The 12,280-nt window shown below is 46.5% G+C and overlaps 1 protein-coding gene across 1 annotated transcript in view; it reads right to left on the minus strand.

Annotated features, from left to right (window-relative positions):
* Positions 1-12,280, minus strand: part of GHR (growth hormone receptor) — a 342,139-nt gene that overhangs the window by 253,842 nt on the left and 76,017 nt on the right. Inside the window, exon 2 of the mRNA XM_088469447.1 lies at positions 2,626-2,698. The gene's annotated coding sequence lies outside the window, so the exon portion shown is untranslated. The remainder of the gene's footprint in view (positions 1-2,625; positions 2,699-12,280) is intronic.

Below are 12,280 nucleotides of genomic sequence, written 5' to 3' on the forward strand. Positions count from 1 at the left end.
GAAGTAACAAACTGTTACTAAATACCTGCAAACTGTATGTATTGTTATATTGATCAAAGGTTTAAGAAACACACCATAGCCATAATTAACTTGGTGGTGTATCATTAGATCCACAAAATCATTAGTTAAAGATAGTGATTTGTACACGAGTGTGAGATCAAAAACACTGTCAAAGGCTTAAAGAACAAACTGTTGAACTGTTGTTGGTTTATACACTGATAAGCGATTCAGTGATTTTTTTGGCGGGAAATCCACACTGCGCACGTGCAGGGTCTGCGACTATGCTCGCACAGAGGTTTCACTCGCATAGTGAGTGACAGCTAATAAGCATTTGGGGGAGGTAAAGGAGGGGGGGTGGCTATGGAAACGCAAGCGTGTCTGACCGTTCAAACGGCGTATCATGGGTGCGTGTAAATTAGCCATAGCAATCTCCTTCGCAGCATGAGAGGTCAGGAGAGACGCAGGTGCGAATGCATTAGCGGAAATCTCAGAATCAGGCCCACAGGGTGGATATCAGAGGTAAATCACTTAAAAAACAAGATTGTATATATTAAGCATACTTGCCTACCCTCCCGATTTGGTCGGGAGCCTCCCGAAAATCGGGTGCCGCTCCCGACCTCCCGGGAAGGCAGGCAATTCTCCCGGCTGCCGCTCACCCCTCCTATCCCCCCCGCTATAACCCCTGTAACCCCCACAGCGGGGGAGGCCGGTGACGTGATTCGCGTCATTTTGGCCCCGCCCCCTGCTGCACAATGCCTATTTTATCGGCATTGTGTAGCGGGGGTGCGGCCAAACTGACGCGATCGCGTGACTCTGCCCCCGCCACGCGCACAAGTGACGTCACCCGACCGGCCACTCCCCCTTGTCTCGGCCACGCCCACCCCGTCCTGCCGATCTGGCTGCTCCCTCCCGGAAGGAGCAGCCAGAATGTCGGCAGGTATGATATTAAGTCAAAGGGCGAAATTTACTAAGTGGCGGGTTCTAAACCCCGGCGGTTTGGTGGCGGTTTGGCAGCAGTTTTGCTATTCGCAGATTTACTATGGCCAAAACCACTGCACAATCGCCGTCAAAACACATTTTAGCATAGAGTAGAACAGGGATAGGGATAAATTACTAGTCAGTCATTTTGGTTTCATTTAGAAACCGCTGTCAAACCGCCACTAAACCACCGGGAGTTTAGAACCCGCCATGAAACCGCCTGGGTTTAGAACCCGACGCTTAGTAAATTTTGCCCAAAGAGTGCTTAGGCAGATGTTAAAGCATAAACCATCATATAGTACAGTAATAGAAATTCCCCTATATCAATGGTTAGGGTAGTAATTAATGCATAAATCTGTACACAGGATCGATAACACTGCCCCAGATGTATATTATAGGTTATTCCCTGTCATTAGTGCATTCGCAGTATAGATAGGAGACGTTTGGGGAAAAAAATGTTCGTACAACAGGAAATATATGACCTGGGTTCAATAGCCTGTACTGTAGTTCAACAATAGAATGCATAAATTGCACATGTAAGTTCACAGGTGTCTCGGCGTACACTATCACATAGGATACCACAGTGTTAAAGTTAAATATGCAATATCTCAGGTTGCCCCACATATTAGGCTAAACTATGACATAAAATAGGCATCACATGTGTAATATGATAGTCGGTTAACTATTCAAATATGTGCAACTGTCCTATTGTGAATAATTTGTATAGAATAAAGCATTAACAAAACAACACAAGCAAAACAGTAATGTAGCATGGGATCACTCCAGGGACGCAGCATGGGATCACTCCGAGGACGCAGCATGGGATCACTCCCAGGACGCAGCATGGGATCGCTCCCAGGACGCAGCATGGGATCGCTCCCAGGACGCAACATGGGATCGCTCCGAGGACGCAGCATGGGATAGCTCCGAGGACGCAACATGGGATCGCTCCGAGGACGCAACATGGGATCGCTCCGAGGACGCAGCATGGGATCGCTCCGAGGACGCAGTATGGGATCGCTCCCAGGACGCAGCATGGGATCCCTCCCAGGACGCAACATGGGATCACTCCAGGGACGCATCATGGGATCACTCCAAGGGACGCAGCATGGGATCACTCCCAGGACGCAGCATGGGATCACTCCAAGGACGCAGCATGGGATCACTCCAAGGACGCAGCATGGGATCACTCCCAGGACGCAGCATGGGATCGCTTCGAGGACGCAGCATGGGACCACTCCCAGGACGCAGCATGGGATCACTCCCAGGACGCAGCATGGGATCACTCCCAGTGAGTTTTGCTGCTCTGCAGCACCGGCCCAACACCATTGTACAGCATGTCAATCATGCTACAGCTTAGGGGGGGCTGTGCATGCGCCGATCGGCCACCATCTGAGATTTACTCTGAATCAGGTCCATAGTTGTATTTTATAAAACAATGGATGCTACTTAATAATAGAAATACAAACTAGAATCTACACAGCCTTGTCTGACAAAACCATGCCCAGTTTGAGTGGCACCTTTTGAAGGCCACTATCAAGAATCAGGACTTGGAAAGTGTGCAGTGGTCAATAGTGACATCATTACTCGCCATTTATATTAGTATTAGTTATAATGACAAAACGGTGTATTGTGCACAAATCTTACCTCCAGTTCTCTGGACTCTACACAGGGTTCCAGGAGACATGTGGGGAAGTATTTTGAGGAACAGTGTCAGAATCTGCAGTGAGAGAAAATAAAAGTCAGTAACAGATATCCAATAGATAGAGCCATAAAAATAGTCAGATGGATATATTTCATATGCCGTATTTCACAGATTGTCTATGATGGAAAACATAACTCTCAGTCAAGGCAAACACTCCTAGTTGTGAGGTTTATATCACAATATTCTTTGTGCTGAGAGAGAAGCATCATCTTAATCAAATTTTAAACATCCATATGTTCTAACAGGGTTGGGTATGGGATGCCGGCGCGCAGGATCCCAGTGGTCAGAATCCCGACTCCGATATCCGGACAGGGTTAGCATACCGACACATGTTGGTCGGTGTGCTAACTCTCCCCCTCTCCCTTATCCTAACCTTCCCTGATGTGATCTATAGTAATAAGTAACAAATCTGTACCGCACATCTTTATGAATAGAGCCCAATATCACCTACACTCTGTGGCACTGTCCTGTAAATAAAACTCAGGGGGGAAGTTTACCAAAGGAACCAATCAGCTAATAGCTATCATTTATACACTGTAATTGATAAATAAGAGTAAGAAAATGATTGGCTGCTATGGGAGCTTCTCCACTTGTCTATTATTTATTATTAATTATTATTATTATTAACTGTTACTTATATAGTACCAGCATATTATATGGCATTTAACAAACTATAACATCTGTAAACTGTATGATGCTTCTCAACAAATGTAAGACAGTGTATTTCGAAATGTGATGACAAGATCGTTTTATAGGATATGACAATATAAATCTGTCTAAAATGAATTGAAATTATTTTTAATAGCTGGGATACCCGGCTTTGCTCGAGTTAAAGAATAGACCTTGAAGTACATATGCGGCCTTCATTTTTTACATTGCAAATCAATATTGGAGACCATGACATATGTAAATGTGCTTGGAGGAAATGAGTAACTGTCAGTGCAGGTGCAGTGTGACAGTTGATCCTCTGACTCACTACTCTTCCTTTGGAGCTCTGCCTGCCCCCTACTGGTACATATCAGACAGTGCCTTCAGATCAGTGCAGATCTAGGCACTGGAAGACATCCTGAGCGAAATTGCTTAAACCAAAATTTCAAATCAGAGACTCCACAACATGACAAACCTCCATGGCCCTGATAAACTTCAAACATAGCCAAAAACCTAATTCTGGTCAAACTACACCATCATGCCAAATTTGGTGTAGAAAAACAAGTCGTACATAGAGAAATAGAACAAAGATATAGCAGTTTTATGGAGAAGGTGCAGACTTAAGACAGAGCGTAGTGAGGGCCCTGCTTGTGAAAGTTTACAAACTAGAGACCATTTTTCTTATATTATCCATAAACAAAAAGTGGAAATAGGCGGACCAACGCCCTACCCACTTGGGGAATTAGGTCCAAACAATTGGTGGTTTCTGCTGCCTTGAAAGTAGAAGAACATTCCAAAGATTCTCCAACAGAATCCAAATGCAAACAATGTCCTTTCCGGGGCAAGTTCCCCCAATTGAATAGTCTATACCACCTCTATGAAATAAATAATTTATTGTAGATTCATAGTATGGCATTAATACAAACGTGTCTTGATCGTCCGGTACAGCATGTGATAAACTGCATAAACTTTGCTACACGTTTCACGAGACTGCTGCCCGCTTCTAGCTGGTTCTGTGCTGGGGATCTTTAGCAGAGTGACTCACCTTGGAGAAAGATGAAGCAGAGCAGTTGCCAAAAGCAGCCAATCAGCTTCTAACTGTCATTTCATAGACTGTGCTGATTGGTTGCCTTGGGCAACTTCTCCACTTTATTAGTCTCCAAGGCATGATACCTATCTCCCTGAGTGTCAGTTTATCGGCGGGATATACTAACACTAAGATGTGGTCACACCTCCAAAAACTGCCGTTTTCGGAGGACTGACGCAATCCACATATGTGTCAAGCTCCGGAAAGCCCGTGGCCTTCTTTCTTTCCTCAACAAGTTCCCAAAGAGGGATCTCTCTCCGCCCCCCCAATCCCACTGCTTACATATGCGCTGGCCGACTGCCATGCACATGCACAATATGACTCCTGGGTCATAAAGCTCGACGTCATCACATCGCGAGAGGCAGCTCTTATCAGAAGAGTATTCATGCATAAATGCCGCTATACATGCAATAAGGGGCGTGATGTATGATACAAAATATGCGATACAATATACATCCCGCCTTGAATCCCTCATACAGTTCTCGCTAACCAGCTCTTTCCCCTGCTCAGAGTATCCTGTAATCTGGTAACGGTGGAATTCTATGAAGAGCAGGAACTATCAGAAAGAGTACAAAGGGGGAAGCGTGCCTATTTAGCCAGAATTATTGAAAGCCATTAATATAATGGTAAAATGATGTACTGTAGCAGTATAACTAACAGCTGATTATTGTATGAGGAGTAATGAATGATCATATAAAACTGGTTGGAGTAGGCTGTCAGGGCCCCCTGAGAGGTTAGGGGGAGGGCATTCATGTCAGGGGATCCTGAAAGGGCCCAGCGGCTGTTGATATAGTTATATTCTTTGGGTCCCAGAATAATTTACACATGGCTCCTGTAAAGATCACTGCACCAACGCACCACAGATATACAGTTCTGCTACTTCATACAATTTCTATAAACTTTTTTTTTTTACGGTACAAAAAACGTCACACTTCTATCTACAGTGTACAGCGGATCTCCTGACCTACTGTAACTGGGAGTGCCGAGCTCATATCTTACCACCCATGTGAGAATAACACACAGAGCTCAATCCAATTGTCTGTGATGATCTCGCGGGGGCGAGCCATCGCGACAACAGCCGCACTTGTCGCACGGCAAATTCGGGCTCGGAGCAGGCCGCAAAATGCCGTGCCATTGCCCGCGTTTTAACGCGGTGGCAACGGCAAATCGCACCCTTCGCAAACCATTGGATTGACCCCATAGTTTAAAAATGTTATATTTTGTTGCATTTGTTCGTTTTATTCCTCCTAAAAACCTTAATAAAGTTGTAATCTTGATTTTATTAATCAGACGTATATTTATATCTCTCAAAGAGGTGGGGCCAAGGATCAAAATATCTCAGGGGGGCTCATAATTCTTCAGGGCAGCCCTCTGGATTGAATGGCATCATTGTACAAAAAAACAAAAACAAACACTGACACTGAACTTGAAGCTATAGGCATACTAATAAACAGAGCCAAGAAATATAAACCAGTAGCGTGTTTATATCATGAGATACTAGACAACACGCTTGTTCCGGCTGCATCATGTATCCTTCAAAATACACGGAATAATGAAAACAACTCTGCTAATCCCAGCAGTTCTCTCCAAACCCCCCGTGCAAGTGAAAACATTTACGGTGGCGTCACAGCAAGTGTGATAGTAACACGCCTCCTCACCTTAACATGTCTGACATGTCATAAAACTCCCAGCAAATGTTTTCTGAATATTATATGAGAAAGAGACTGAAATACTTAGAAGGGTTATTTTTCTGCACATCCTAAGGTACAAAGCAGAGAAATATGCCAGCAGCACTTCACAAAGCAAAACACTTACAACGTGGAGTCTTATATCTAGAAAAGCTTTTAAAGCTCGTAGAGGGATTTTTTTTTACCTGTGGATCTATGGATTTCAGCTGCATTCATGCTTTATACACAATTGTAATTCTAACTGAATAATTTTCCTTTCCATCGGATGTGTCAAAGGGACAGATTCAGAGACGGACGCTATGGCGATTTTCACGCAGATTGAGCGACTGTTGGTTAATGTGCATGTGTGAATGCTGCACTGCGCACGTGTGGCAAATTCACGCATGCACAGAGTTCCCACTCGCAAAGTGAGTGACAGGTAGTGGTAGTCAGCGTTTGGGGGTGGAAACGGGGGGGGGTTAGAAAAACGCAGGCGCGTCTGGCCGGTTAAACGCTGTTTTGTAGGCGTGCATACATTAGTCACTGCGATCTCTCCTGTGTAGCATGAGAGCTCTCTGCATGTCAGTAGACTTGCAGTGTTTGCAGCTGGTCAGACTTGACTTACATACTGCGTTACTGCCCGATGTGCGTCGATGATACTAATGTTTATGCTGTTACACCGTTGTTGTACGGAAAAGGCTGCTTCATGCATTATACGTGTTAAAAAGCGCTCACAGGATTGAAGCTAATGAGAATGAGGCCTAACAAGGCATGAACCCCATAACAAGGCATGAACCCCACCAACCAGTCAGCACAGTAACATTTAAAGAAATATATGGTGCGCTACTCCTTGTGGAGCGTCACAGTCGCGCCGGGCATCTCATGCCATATTGCGGATAGACACTAGGGACCAAATGTAATAGAGTGCGAATTTGTTAAAAATGCGAGTTTAGCACTAAACTCTATTTTTTTACTCACTTGCAAATGTAATAGTGTGCGACTATAGTAACACTCGCATTTTTCGGGCTTTACTATAACTTGCAAAAAAGCATCTCGCATACATATATTTTCCATTCTAAAGATAGAACTCGGGCAATGTAATAGAGGTCCAGTGCTTCACTCGCACATATTACTGTCTGAGAAATCGCAAAGATGCCCAGCATGTGGGGCATTATGGGCCCGCTGGTTCCTGTAGTTCTACTGCAAAAGAAATATTAAAAAACAAGACACATACACCGTGACAGTACCATTTTATTTAAACATACATGCACACTCACATACACACTCACTATCACACATACTCACCTAGTATTCCTGTAGCCATTTGCGTCCACTTCTCCATGTAGAATTCCACGTATACCTGAAAAAAATCCATGCTCATCATTTCCTATGCGTGGATCACGTCCTCTTCGTTCTATGCAGGTATTCAGGGGGTTAAAAATAACAAACCACAAAGTCCCAAATCAGAACCAACAGGAGGAAACACATACCCTTCCTCCGCGCGAATGACAGGGACCCACGTGTGCCCAGTTATTGCAGGAGCCACCAGCCAATCAGCGGGCGCCTCCGTAGGAGTTGCCCGCTGATTGGCTGTGCGTGGTTAGCCTGTCTTCCCCATAAACTTCAATGGTGGGAAATCTCCATTGAAGTCTGTGGTGGGAACCGCTACATTGTAGCCAATGATGCAACCGCAAGATCTAGAAAGGCTGCCGAGAGTGAGTGAGAGAGTAAAGCTTGGTACACACTATACGATGTACAGGGACGGTTCTAGGGGCGGGCTAACAGGGCCGTTGCCTGGAGCGTCGACCCCTGGAGGGCGCCGCTGCGTCCCAATATATAAAAAAAATAAAGAAGAATGTCTTTATTGCCGGGCAGCGCTGAGTCCTGACTCGTGAGCACTCGGCTCAAACGCTGCCCGGCTGTGCGCGGCGCTGCGGCGTGCCGTCAGAGGTCGCGCAGCGTCTCACAGTGCAGCCCCAAGTCGCCTGTCCTCCTTCACCGGTGCCCACCCGCAGGCTGCATATTAGACAGCGGCAGGGGCGTCTTAAGAGAGGAGGGGGCCCGTGTGCACTCACCGTGCTGGGCCCTCTCCTCTCTCCCTGGTGGCTGGCAGCCGACTGACGCGGCTGACCAGCCACCGGAGCCTTAGTAGACTCCGTGCACTAGAGCGTGGCCGGAGTTTATTGTGCATGCGCAGAACATTGGGAAAATGGCCCCGGCGGCCATTTTCTGGTGTTCTGAGCAGCGCTGAGACCCGACGCGGGACCACGGACAGGTACGTTTAAAAAAATAATGGGTGCAGTGTGTGCGGTGCGGGGCCCCCATGGACCCGGGGTGGCCGTGTGCCCCGCACACACTGCACCCATTATAGATACGCCACTGGACAGTGGAGTGCTGACACAGGCGTGCAGAGTCTTAAGCAGAGGAGGACTGAACGGCATGGCTGTGGGGGGTAGTGCGGCGTCAGGCAGCCAGTGACAAACTGTTCGGGAGAAGGGAGGGAGGGAAGTAGCCCTGCTTCTGCTGGACCACCCCCAAGGAAGGAGCCCTGCTGCTGCACCCCCACACAGTGACTGACTGTCAGTCTGGCTGGAGCACCCCTTGCTGCCTGGCTGCTGGTTTGGAGGAGACTGGTCTAGAGTGGACTGGAGAGTGAGACGAGTCGTACATACAGTACTGGCCTGGGTAAGTCTTCTCTCTGAGGATGATGTATATTATATTTGCAAATTCATCATGGGCCTCCTGTGCTGTGGTATGGGGAAAGGGGGGGCTGGAAGCCCTGGAGCCAGGGTTGGCCACAAATGTTCATTTATTCCTGTTGCGGACTGTTGAGGCCCGGCCAGGGGCCATTAAAGATTTATTTTTTTCCTGTAGGCCTGTGCTGGGCCATGAATGATATTTTTTTTTTTTAGCACCAGTGGTATTGGGAGGCCCCGGCTGAGCCCTAACACCACAGAAATAAAATAACATTCATGGCCCAGCACAGGCACGTAGGAAAAAAATATTTTTATTGACCAACTCAATCCTGGGATTGAAAAGACAGCCCGGAATGGGCATTGTGAGACTGTGGTATGTGTTGTTGTGCAAATCTGTAACTGTATATGAATATATGTATACCTATGGATATGAGTGTATGTATATATTTAGCTATGTATATGTGTATCTGGTATCTGTATATGAGCGTGTCTCTGTTTATATATGTACCAACAGTAAGTATGTGTATCTTGTTTTTGTTTCTAGACATTTGTGTACCTAAGTGTGATAAATTGGGGGTGTTTCGCAAGGACACGCTCCCTCCATGATTGGTCACACCCCCCTTCCGGGAAACCACAGGAACACAATCGATAAAACTTTTTTTTTTTGGCTGGAGGGGCACAACTGGGACTTTCGCCCTGGGCTCCACAGTGTCTAGAACCGGCCCTGACGATGTATCATATAATATATCATTTTGACAAGGATCATAACTATATATCATACACATCATATAGTGTGTATGCCCGATTCGTTCTTCCCCACGGTCGTTATTGCATCGTCCCATCTGCTGTCCTGCAGCCTGGGGACTCTTGCAGAGATCATTGGTCAGATTTCTTGTTTATATGACCTGGGAATCTGCTTTGGCATGGAGGTGAGGTAGCGGGGGAAGATGTATTTTTGCACCTGGGCTTAGCATTTTCTAGAACTGCTGCTGGGTCTGAGATCTGGGGACAAAGAAGACTTTGAGGGAGATGTATCATACCTTTTAGGGGAAGTTTCCCATAGCATCCAATCAGCTGCTAGCGATCATTTTATAGATTGTACTAGATAAATGATAGATAGATAGATAGATAGATAGATAGATAGATAGATAGATAGACAGATAGATAGTTAGATATGAGATAGATAGATAACTAGATAATATAGATAGATAGTGACATATTCAATTTGAAGCGTTAAGTCCGGATCCGCGTTAAGTTACCGCCAATGACGTCATTATCGCCTGCTTTGCTTTACCCCGTGTTCAATTTCAAAGACTTTCCGCCCAGGCGGAAAGTAAATGCAATGTAATAGGCGGTAGAGTATCGCCTATGAATGGCAGGTGGAAAAAAGTGCAGAATTGGGGTTTTGGGGTGCAACGTTTCGGGAGCGCCCGTGCAGCCTTCAGACAGTCTCCCAAAGGTAGTCTGTGTAAAAAAAAAATTTCAAAAAACTTAAGGACACCCCAAAAATTTACTTTGAAAAAAGAGGCGCAAAAAAAAAATATTGGGGTACAAAGTTAAAAACTAGCGAACTTGACTCTGGGGGGGTCCCCAAGTATGCTCCAGGTGTTTTTTTGATTGCAGATGTTTGCGGCAGGTGGATTTTTCACGATTATTTCAACTTTACTTTAGCAACTTTAAATATGCAGACCCCATTTTCAAGTACCCCAAATTTGCTGGGATAACTTATTTTTTGGAAAAAATACTCCTACTAACTATTCTGCATCAGGTATAGAAAAACGCTATTTAGCAGCTATTGAGGCCATTTAAAAACACCAAATACCTTCAGCAAGCCAAATCGGGGGGTACCATAGTGAACCCCCACGTCAAAGCATCATTTGGGGGGTGACAGGCTGATTTCCCCAAAAATGACAGTACTTTCCGCTTGTTACAGTATCTCCGGGTGCCGTTTACGCGTACTTTGAAATTGAATATGGAGTAAAGCGTGCACGCACGCGATACTTTAACGCCTACAAAACAGGCAAAGTCGGCGTTAAGTAACTTAACGCGGCTCGGCTACAATTGAATACGGGCCATAGATAGATAAATAATATGAGATATGGTAAGAACTTACCCTTGTTATCTCTATTTCTACGAAGTCCATAGGGTTCCACAGGATACCTTGGGGTATAGGTGTGACGTCAGTCGCAGGGCACCAAAGAGTTAAGCTTTCAGCCTCCCAGGATGCACTAGGTCCCCCTCCTATACCCCGCCCCCGGGCCAAGGCACCTCAGTTAGTTACCAAGCCATAGGCCGGAGGAGGAGAAGGAAGAGAGAGAACAAAGATCTGGACACATACAAGAATCACATTCTCACCAGAGGGAGACGGAAAACCGGTGACCAGAGCAAAGCCCATCTGCAGCACAGGTGCGACAGGGCGGGAGTCCTGTGGAACCCTATGGACTTCGTAGAAATAGAGATAACAAGGGTAAGTTCTTACCATATCTCATATTTTCTACTTCAGGGTCCATAGGGTATCCACAGGATACCTTGGGGATGTCCCAAAGCAGTATCCTTTAAGGGTGGGGACGCTCCTGTGCAGAAAGGAGAATCCGCCGCCCGAAGGAAGCATCCTGAGAGGCGAAGGTGTCAAACCTGTAATACCTCACGAAGGTATGGACAGAAGACCACGTAGCAGCCTTGCAGATCTGAACTGCCGAGGCACCACGTCGAGCTGCCCACGAAGGACCCACAGACCTAGTGGAATGAGCCTTCAGAGAAGGAGGGACCAGTAGGCCTTCATGAAGATAAGCTTCAGAAATAGCCATACGGATCCAGGCTGCCAAAGTTTGCTTTGAAGCAGGCCAACCCTTTTTACGGAAGCCAAAGAGGACAAACAAAGCGTCCGACTTCCTAAACGAAGAAGTGCGGTCAACATAAGTCCTTAAGGCCCGCACAACATCCAAAGAGGCCTCACCCACGGAAAGACCCGGTGAGTTAAAGGCCGGAACAACTATTTCCTCGTTAATATGAAACTGGGAAACAACTTTGGGAAGAAACTCGGGCCGAGTGCGGAGCACTGCCCTGTTCCCATAAGAAACCAAGAAAGGGGGTCTACAAGAAAGAGCCCCTAACTCAGAAACACGTCTGGCCGAAGCAATGGCCAGAAGGAAAACAGTCTTAGCTGTTAGCCATTTAAGATCCACTGAGCCCAGTGGTTCAAACGGCGGTCCTTGGAGAGCCCTCAGGACCACAGCCAAATCCCAAGGCGCCACAGGTGGAACAAAGGGCGGCTGAATGCGGAGAACACCCTGCATAAAGGTGCGCACATCCGGGATTGTAGCAATCCTACGGTGAAACCAGACAGATAGGGCCGAAACCTGTACCTTCAAAGAAGCAAGGCGAAGCCCATGATCTAGTCCCGCTTGCAGGAAGGCGAGAATCCGAGACAGACGAAACTCCCGTGGTGCATAACCTCTCGGTCGACACCACTGGAAGAACGTATGCCACACGCGATGGT

The sequence above is a fragment of the Taudactylus pleione genome, unplaced genomic scaffold, assembly GCF_031769625.1.
Source record: "Taudactylus pleione unplaced genomic scaffold, aTauple2 ptg000092l, whole genome shotgun sequence".
Taxonomy (NCBI): Eukaryota; Metazoa; Chordata; class Amphibia; order Anura; family Myobatrachidae; genus Taudactylus; species Taudactylus pleione.